Below are 8,912 nucleotides of genomic sequence, written 5' to 3' on the forward strand. Positions count from 1 at the left end.
TTTTTTCCGGGCAATGCTACTTATCCGATGCGAGGTTGATAAGCATTATACAATTATTGTCTTTTGATGGGGTTGATAAATATAGATTCTACCACTGCATCGAGTGTGATACGATATTTATCCGCTCGAGACAGTTTTGAAAATTTTCAAATTTAAAACGCGAGGCTTGCCCGAGCGTTTTAAATATTTAAAATTTAACTGTCGAGATTGGATAAATATCGTATTACACGAGATTTTGTGGTGGAATCAGTTTCTCGAATGATTTTTATGCAGTATGCAGGCAAACTTATTCCTTCGTCTAAAAAAATGTGTTCTTTCTATTTGACGTCATCAGGCATGGTCGCCTTTTTTCATGACGTCACAATAGGAAATTCAGAAGAAAGCAAGAAAATTTGACGTCATAATCGAATTTCTACCAATGAATAGCTGGGATCAAACGAACCACACGTTGATTAAATATAGATTCTACCATTGTATCGAGTGTGATACGATATTTATCCACTCGAGACAGTTAAATTTTCAAATCTAAAACGCGAGGCTCGCCGAGCGTTTTAAATATTTAAAATTTAACTGTCGAGAGTGGATAAATATCGTATTACACGAGATTTGGTGGTGGAATCTGTTTCTCTAATGATTTTAAAACAATATGCAGGCAAACGTTTCCTTCTTTTCAAATGATCTGCAAAAAGATGTGTTCTTTCTATGAGACGTCATCAGGCATGGTCGCCTTTTTTCATGCCGTCACAATAGGAAATTCAGAGGAAAGCATGAAAATTCGACGTCATAATCGAATTTTGACCAATGAAGAACTGAGATAAAACGAACCACACGTTGATTAAATAAAAATAATCAACATGTTGGGAAAAGGATAAATCGTGTAAGAATTAGAGAAATATAGATTCTACCACTGCATCGAGTGTGATACGATATTTATCCACTCGAGACAGTTAAATTTTCAAATTTAAAACGCGAGGCTCGCCGAGCGTTTTAAATATTTAAAATTTAACTGTCGAGAGTGGATAAATATCGTATTACACGAGATTTGGTGGTGGAATCTGTTTCTCTAATGATTTTCAAACAATACGCAGGCAAATGTATTCGTTCTTTTCGAATGATCTGCAAAAAGATGTGTTCTTTCTATGTGACGTCATCAGGCATGGTCACCTTTTTTCATGCCGTCACAATAGGAAATTCAGAGGAAAGCAAGAAAATTCGACGTCATAATCGGATTTTAACCAATGAAGAACTGAGATCAAACGAACCACACGTTGATTAAATTTTTGTTTATACAATGGGTGCAGAAAGGGATAAATTGACGAAGAATTAGAGAAATAAAAAAAATCAACAGGTTAAGAAAACGATAAATAAGCTAAGAATTAGAGAAATCTGTGTATCAACTGAAATCAAAAGTCAACAACAGTTTTATTATATAACTTTTATCCTTCTCCAATTTTTCTAGTATTTGCTCAAGATACATTAAAAACTGCTCCATTTGTTTTACTAAATATATTATCTGCTTTTGTTTTTTCGTCAATATCCTGGTACAAAAATATTGAACGAAAAACGAATATGATATACTTGACCCAACGACAACCACTGAATTACAGGCTCCTTCCTGATTTGGGACAGGCACACACAGAATGTGGCGGGGTTAAACTAGTTTGAAGGCGCCAACCCACCCCTAACATGGAACAGTGGTGTAACAGACATGACAGAACAACATTAGAAAGAATTATGAAAAATCAGTTGAAAAGGGCTTAACTCATCAGATTGATACAAAGCAGAAATACATTTAACAAAAACACAGACCGGACGGGACGTGGCAGGGTACTTATTCATCCCATAATAAAAAAAAAACAACTTAGTATACATCTCTGAGACTACTCGCAGTTACTGAAACCCAGGTCAAAGTCAATAATAACAAATGATAAACAAAATCATGTATTTTAGACACAAACGACTTTTGCTCTAAACTCATACACTTCGAATTGACTCAAACTCTTAAAATTTTGATGTATAACATAGTTTTAAATGAGACGATCTTTTTAAAAGTGAACGGACGACTGACACCGACGACGGTCGATGACAGAAGATGGACGCTAAGTGATGGGGGTAAGCTCACCTGCATGGGCCTTCGAAATGAATAATTTAACAGTTGACCGAAAAATCCTAAGCATTATAAGAAATTCTTTAGACCATAAATGACCATATTTACATACCTAACTTGCTTTGGTTTGAAACAGATTTTTTTTTTCAGTCCATACTTGACCTTTCATTAAGATGGAGAGCAACATTCAAAGCATTATTCTTTTAATAAATATACGTAATGCATGTACATCCACCAAACTCCAGTGGCAGATTCAAAGGAGGGGGTTTGTTGAGGGTGTACCCTAATTGTTAGAAAAAAATACATGCTTTTGCTTAAAATTGTAATTTGTTTACCATTTTGGACAATTAAACCTCTTTATTGGACCCTCATACACCCCTAATTTGGATATTCAACTACATGTATATCTTTACCAGTTAAATCTTTATTTATACGGCTTGTGATTTCATAGGAGTACACACACATTTTTAATTCATAGTATTGCTAAAAAAATATTCTGTTTATACTAAGTAAGAAAGCAATGATTTACTTTGTTTTTAAAAAAGAATATAAATGTGTCCATCTGTTAAAACAAAAATTTTCCAATAAATAGAAATGAAATAAATATATTACCCGATCTCCTTAAAGTTAAACGGTTGTTGCCTTCAAACGAATCGCTTTGTAAAAAAATGTAACTCTCTCTTTCTCCGCACGTTAAATAACGTTTCTTTTCCTTTAGAATAGGAATGAAATATTCGCCACTGTACGTTAGGAAAACTATACAAATCTAATCAATTTCCTTTGCAAACAGTTTAATAGAAACAAATGCCAATATGATTTGACTTATTGTATTTCGTATAGCAAAACATGAAAAACACACGAATTGTTTTATTGTGATAGCACTGTGACTTAGTATACATACAAATGTATTTGGCACAATTTTTGTCTCTTTCCACAAAATAGCAGAATGCGAGACATAGGGGTGCTAAACTATTCGTAAGAAGTTTTATATTTCAGTATAGTTAGAATCTCTGGATGCTTCATACCTTTTGCACAAAAGTTACGCAGTTTCATATGTCCATTGTCCTTGCCCTAATTTTCGTAGTTCAGCGACTGCTTCAAAACTGTATATTTTTTGCCATATAAATATAGTAATAGGAAAACTATATTTGGTATGTCGGATCTGGATCAGTGGTCAAGGTTAAATTTTCGCAGTCATTTTTTAGATGCTATATGCAATTAGGTTTAATATATTTGATGTATATGTAACATGATTGTAAGGTGTATACTGTCTGGTAGGGTTATAGGTACCCTTGGCCGTTGGTATATGTACAGTAATGATGTTTTCTTAAACAAAGAATAGAGAACCAGGCCAAGGGCACCATATCCGGTGGTGATGATACACAGTGATCATACATCTCTGGTTTATATAATAAAAAAGATGTGGTATGATTGCCAATGAGACAACAGTCTCATCAAGAGACCAAATGACACAGAAATTAACAGCTACCCCTAACCTGGGAGTAAAACATAAGACCTATATCCGATGGTGATGATACACAGTGATGATTAGTCGCAATATTTTAACATTTAAAAAAAACTTGCTTGAACAATTCCCGCGCAAGTTTGTGCAATCGTGGTTAACATAAGTAATATATCGAGACGTAAATATATACTTAACTATTTTTTTCTTTGTTTTATTTTCAAATACTAAATTCCTGTTTTATTCGCGATACGCTAACATTTTAAAAGATACATTAAATTCAGAATAGAAGACCGCTTTATCGAATAACACATAGATTCTAAACTATTAAACATTAAACCATTCACATTTTATTAAATTCTTGTAGTATCATAATCTTAATTTAACGACAAAATTTACAATTCTTTATCATTTTTAATGAGTATGCTATTATTGACCAAGGCTATGAATATGTCTGCGGAGTATAGAGAGAGATCGGGTGCACCCCATTCCTAAATCCGCCCTCGAGCTCTAGTGACAGATCAAATAATTATAGAACTTGTTGTATTCATTTACATAGACGGACCCCGTAGTATGGGTGTTATCTTTTTAATTTTTTTCTATTTTTAAGGGATTTCAAAGTTTACAATTTTGGAAGATTTTTTTGTTGTCTTTTTTTTTGGGGGGGGGGGGGGGTGGGGGCAATGCATTTGAATAGGCATTTTCTTATATGTTAGTCAATGAAATGAAAGAATGAAAAGGTGGGTGAATGAGCTCAATTTTAAGAGATATTTTTCTTCCACTGACAAGTGTTTAGAAAATTAATTTTGTGGAGTTGTCTCCTTCCCCTTTTTTATTTTTACATCGTACGTCTCGAAATTCCGATGAAGCATGAATATCAAGTTTAACATATGTCAGTGCATGCAGTGTTTTGGTCCTTACTGGGCAATTATTTAGGCGAAAAGTCATCTTATTCCCATAACAGCCTTGATTAAGATTACAGAAATATGTCAAATTTATAGAATATTCAAAATGAAGGATCCCTCAAACAGGTCTTTATAGATATGATTTGTCAATTGTACGTGCCTTTCGTCAAATTGTAAGAAAGCTCAAGTAAAATTTGTATATAAAACTTCATTCTGTGTAGGACTTGCATCTATACACAAATCCAGGCATAATCGAGATATTGGTTTTCACGATAATATATGAAATTGTAAACGATTTACCTACAACGGATGCCGACGGACACCAAGTTATTACTTGACCTTACAATCCATTTGAGCTGAAAGAAAATATATGAATATACTTTGACTTGACCTTGTCCAAAGTTTTAAGAGTAACATATGGTGAAGTAGGGATCAAAGTGACTACGGTGACCTGATTAATCATAAGGATGTTAACTGACAAACATTCCTCTGCGGTCAATAAAAGCAGCTGGAATTAATTTGTATATAAACGTTTATTATTCCGTGTAACTAGACCCTCCGTTCCCCTTCTTGAAATCTTCCTGACTTACTTTATGAAATTAATACATAATACCTTCCATTATTTAGTCTGAATTTTATAAAGCTCATGTATTGGCGCTCTATAACAAGGCGATTATCGTGAAAAATAAATAATCAAAGAATAATTTTATATGGGTAAATAAGAAAAGAAAATACATTCCAGAGTATTTGCCAGGGTTTGCAATTAAATTGAGGCGTGAGTAGGTATATAAAATAAGTATGAATCCTAAGCCGGGGTTGCTCACTATTTTGCAAACAAATTTGTTCTTGAACTTTATATCAAATAAAACTTACAGTTAAACACGTTGAAGTAAAACAATAATTTAAATTAAACAAGCACTATACACAAAAATTAAAATTAAAATTCTTCATTCATTTGAGTTTAGTATACACATGAAATGCTCATTCAATATGATATATTTATTAAAGTCATATGGAAATTATTGTTTCCTAATAATTTAACACTTCACTGTGGATGTAAGCTCTAACATTTGTCTAAAGTAGTCTAATTGACTCAAGTTTCTGATACTCGGAAAAGGGACACCATTAAAACATGTCTTAACATTCATTATTACAGAAGCGTATTATCAAAACTCCTGGTGGTATCACAGAGGACAGATAATGATACCAGTTTCATCGTTTGAGAGGCGACGACTCAAGCGTAGGGATCTCCGTTTGTTTGTGCGAGATGTATTAATACACAGCCACATCGGCTCTTGTAATATAAATATGTTGAATCCCATGACCTCGGGTACAGAAAGCATCACAATGTCGTCGTCTTAAAAATCCATTGCGACAACTGTATTAAATGGGTGTTTGTAAATGCACTGTTGCAATGACTTATATTTCTGTTGCTATCAAACAATCCTCCTTTGAGAGGAGGTGAGGCACATGCAAATTTTGTTTGACTGTGTTAATTATAGCTAGAAAAAGTTAAAAAAAATTAGGAAAACCAGATGAACAATATTGATTTATTTTATTAAGAATATTCAAAAATATAAAATAATAATAGGGGGTGATCTTTTGCCCTTTAAAAGCTAACTATATGGTATGGGGTTTTCTCATTATTGAAGGCCTTACAATATCCTACATTGTTGACATCGTTGTTTAGGTTTTTGTTGGAGAGTTGTCTCATTGGCAATCCTACCGCGTCTTCTTGTTTTTATATTAGTATAGATAATTTCTTACTGCGGAAGAGGTTTGCCCCGTATTCAACAATTGACAAAACAAACATGTATTGGTCTCTGGTTGAGAGTTGTCTCATTGGCAATTATACCGCATCTTCTCATTATTATATGTATAACTTACAAGAAGGCAAGTTCTGACAAGAATGCACCAGATGCCGTGTTCAGCATAATCTAGATCGTGAATGTATCGGGAAAATAGGTTTTATATAGAATGTATCGAGAAAATAGGTTTTATATACAATATATTCGTACAGTGTTTATGGTGTCGGAAGATATAACATTTATTTGGCGCGTGCTTTAGAAACAGATAGAAAAATGAGGCTAGTATTGATTTTCTCTGGTTTCGTAGCAAGTAGAACTACATTTATATTTTCCTACAATATGCGAATATTGTTTCTATCCTGCAATTTAACGTATAGGTTTTTTCCATCCCTATCGTTGATTTTGGTTTTTTTTTAAAATAAAATCGACATGACTCAAAGGCAATGTGGACCCAAGATAAAACTGTCATGTGAACAGCTAGTAATTTGAACAAAACCGTACACTTGCAACAGAAGAAGGATACCATTGGAGTCTATATGAACGTATAGTATAACATTGAAAATGGAAATGGGGAATGTGTCAAAGAGACAACAACCCGACAATGAACTCAAAACAGACCAAGGCCACCAATGGGTCTTCAACACAGCGAGAAAATCTCGCAGACGGAGACAAGCTTCAACTGGCCCCTATATGTTTTCGCTTCATGTTATCTGTCAACCGTCAACCTGTAAGTGTATATTAGAATGGTCAAGTGAAGGATAAAGATCCCTTATATAAGATGTTGTACAGATCCGAAAACCGTACACATGATACAAATCATAGTTGTTAGTTGCTGACCAAATATTACGTCATTCTTTTCGCATGTTTCTGAGAATAAGATTACGGAAATATATTTGTTTGAATGACGAGGAGATTGCAATACTTCCCGTAAGAGTGAATATGGAGTGGGGCATACTTAAATCTTGAGTTTAGTTAGTTTGTGTTTTTGAGCCTCTGTCTTATTAAAATTCATATAATACTGGACATTGTTCACATATAGCTGATAACTCGTCAGATGTAATGTAGTGGCAACAAACCGATCCAATTAAACGCATCTGAAATCCAGCATAAAATAATGAAATATTCTTCAAAGTTTACACATCTTCAAATATAATAAGCAGTGTAATTGTAATTGACATTGCGCCTGTCCCAAGTCAGGAGCCTCTGGCCTTTGTTAGTCTTGTATGTTTTTTAATTTTAGTTCATTTATATGTTTTGGAGTTTAGTATGACGTCCATTTTCACCGAACTAGTACACATTTTTATTTAGAGGCTAGCTGAGGCCCACCTCCGGGTGCAGAATTTTCTAGCTGCATTGCAGACCCATTGGTGGCCTTCGGCTTTTATCTGCTCTTTGGTCGGGTTGTTGTCCCTTTGACACATTCCCTATTTCCATTCTGAATTTTATGTATGTGAAAAAAAAAGATAAGTAAAATAATTAAAGATGGGAAATTATATCCAATATTGTATTTTATTTGAAGGTTCATAACTACCCGGTATGAGGAGAAACTAGAAATAGGAATCCACAAGAACAGAAGGCGATACACCATTGGAAAGACAATTCTATAGTTAGCGTGTCGAAAAAAAAGATTAAAAAGTTGTTAAACCCGAGCGGGTATATAACGCTGGATTTTACAACATGCAAATAAATATGTTTAAACAGCACAAAACTGGCACAGAGGAGTACACTGCAACCAACTTGTCCTGGGATCCGTCCATAGCATTTGTTACATATGTTACATATTACTCGGCTTACTTTATTTATGAATGAGTTGATGTAATGTCTAGAGCGGTTTTCAGATCAGCAAGGCAGTCATTTGTCTTTGATAATTCTTTAAATTATTTATTCCCATTGAATATGTAATGTGTAATCATTCATTTATACGTCTTTTATTCAAAGAAATGATTTTTGTTTTTGGTACGGGGCTTCTTATTTTTCAAGTATACGAGGCAAGCATTTTTCTCACATGACATGCTATGATATGATTATGCTTTTTTAATATTCTTTTTTTCACTAAGTGTTTGATCCAGTTAACATATACTAATATATTTATATAAGAAATACAATAAAAAACTGTGAGTTTAGGAATATTCTGATGTATCCAATAAAGCTTCGCCTTTTATATATATATATTTAAACAAATTACCTTAATGCAACGTTTTAAGAAGAATAAAGTTAATGTCCTAAGTCAGGAATCTGATGTTCAGTAGTTGTCGTTTGTTGATGTGGTTCATAAGTGTTTCTCGTTTCTCGTTTTTTATATAGATTAGACCGTTGGTTTTCCCGTTTGAATGGTGTTACACTAGTAATTTTTTGGGGCCCTTTATAGCTTACTGTTCGGTGTGAGCCAAGGCTCCGTGTTGAAGACCGTACTGTGACCTATAATGGTTTACTTTTATAAATTTTGACTTGGATGGAGAGTTGTCTCATTGGCACTCATACCACATCTTCTTATATCTATAAACACACTAGTATCAGATTTATTCACCATGCACGGTAAAGGTATTTCAGAGCACACTGAGCTATATATGTGCTAAAGCCTTTTATTTTTTGAAAGATGCTATTCTCAAAGATTAAATGTGCCCCGTCTT

The sequence above is a fragment of the Mytilus californianus genome, unplaced genomic scaffold (genome assembly GCF_021869535.1).
Source record: "Mytilus californianus isolate M0D057914Y unplaced genomic scaffold, xbMytCali1.0.p SCAF_8, whole genome shotgun sequence".
Taxonomy (NCBI): domain Eukaryota; kingdom Metazoa; phylum Mollusca; class Bivalvia; order Mytilida; family Mytilidae; genus Mytilus; species Mytilus californianus.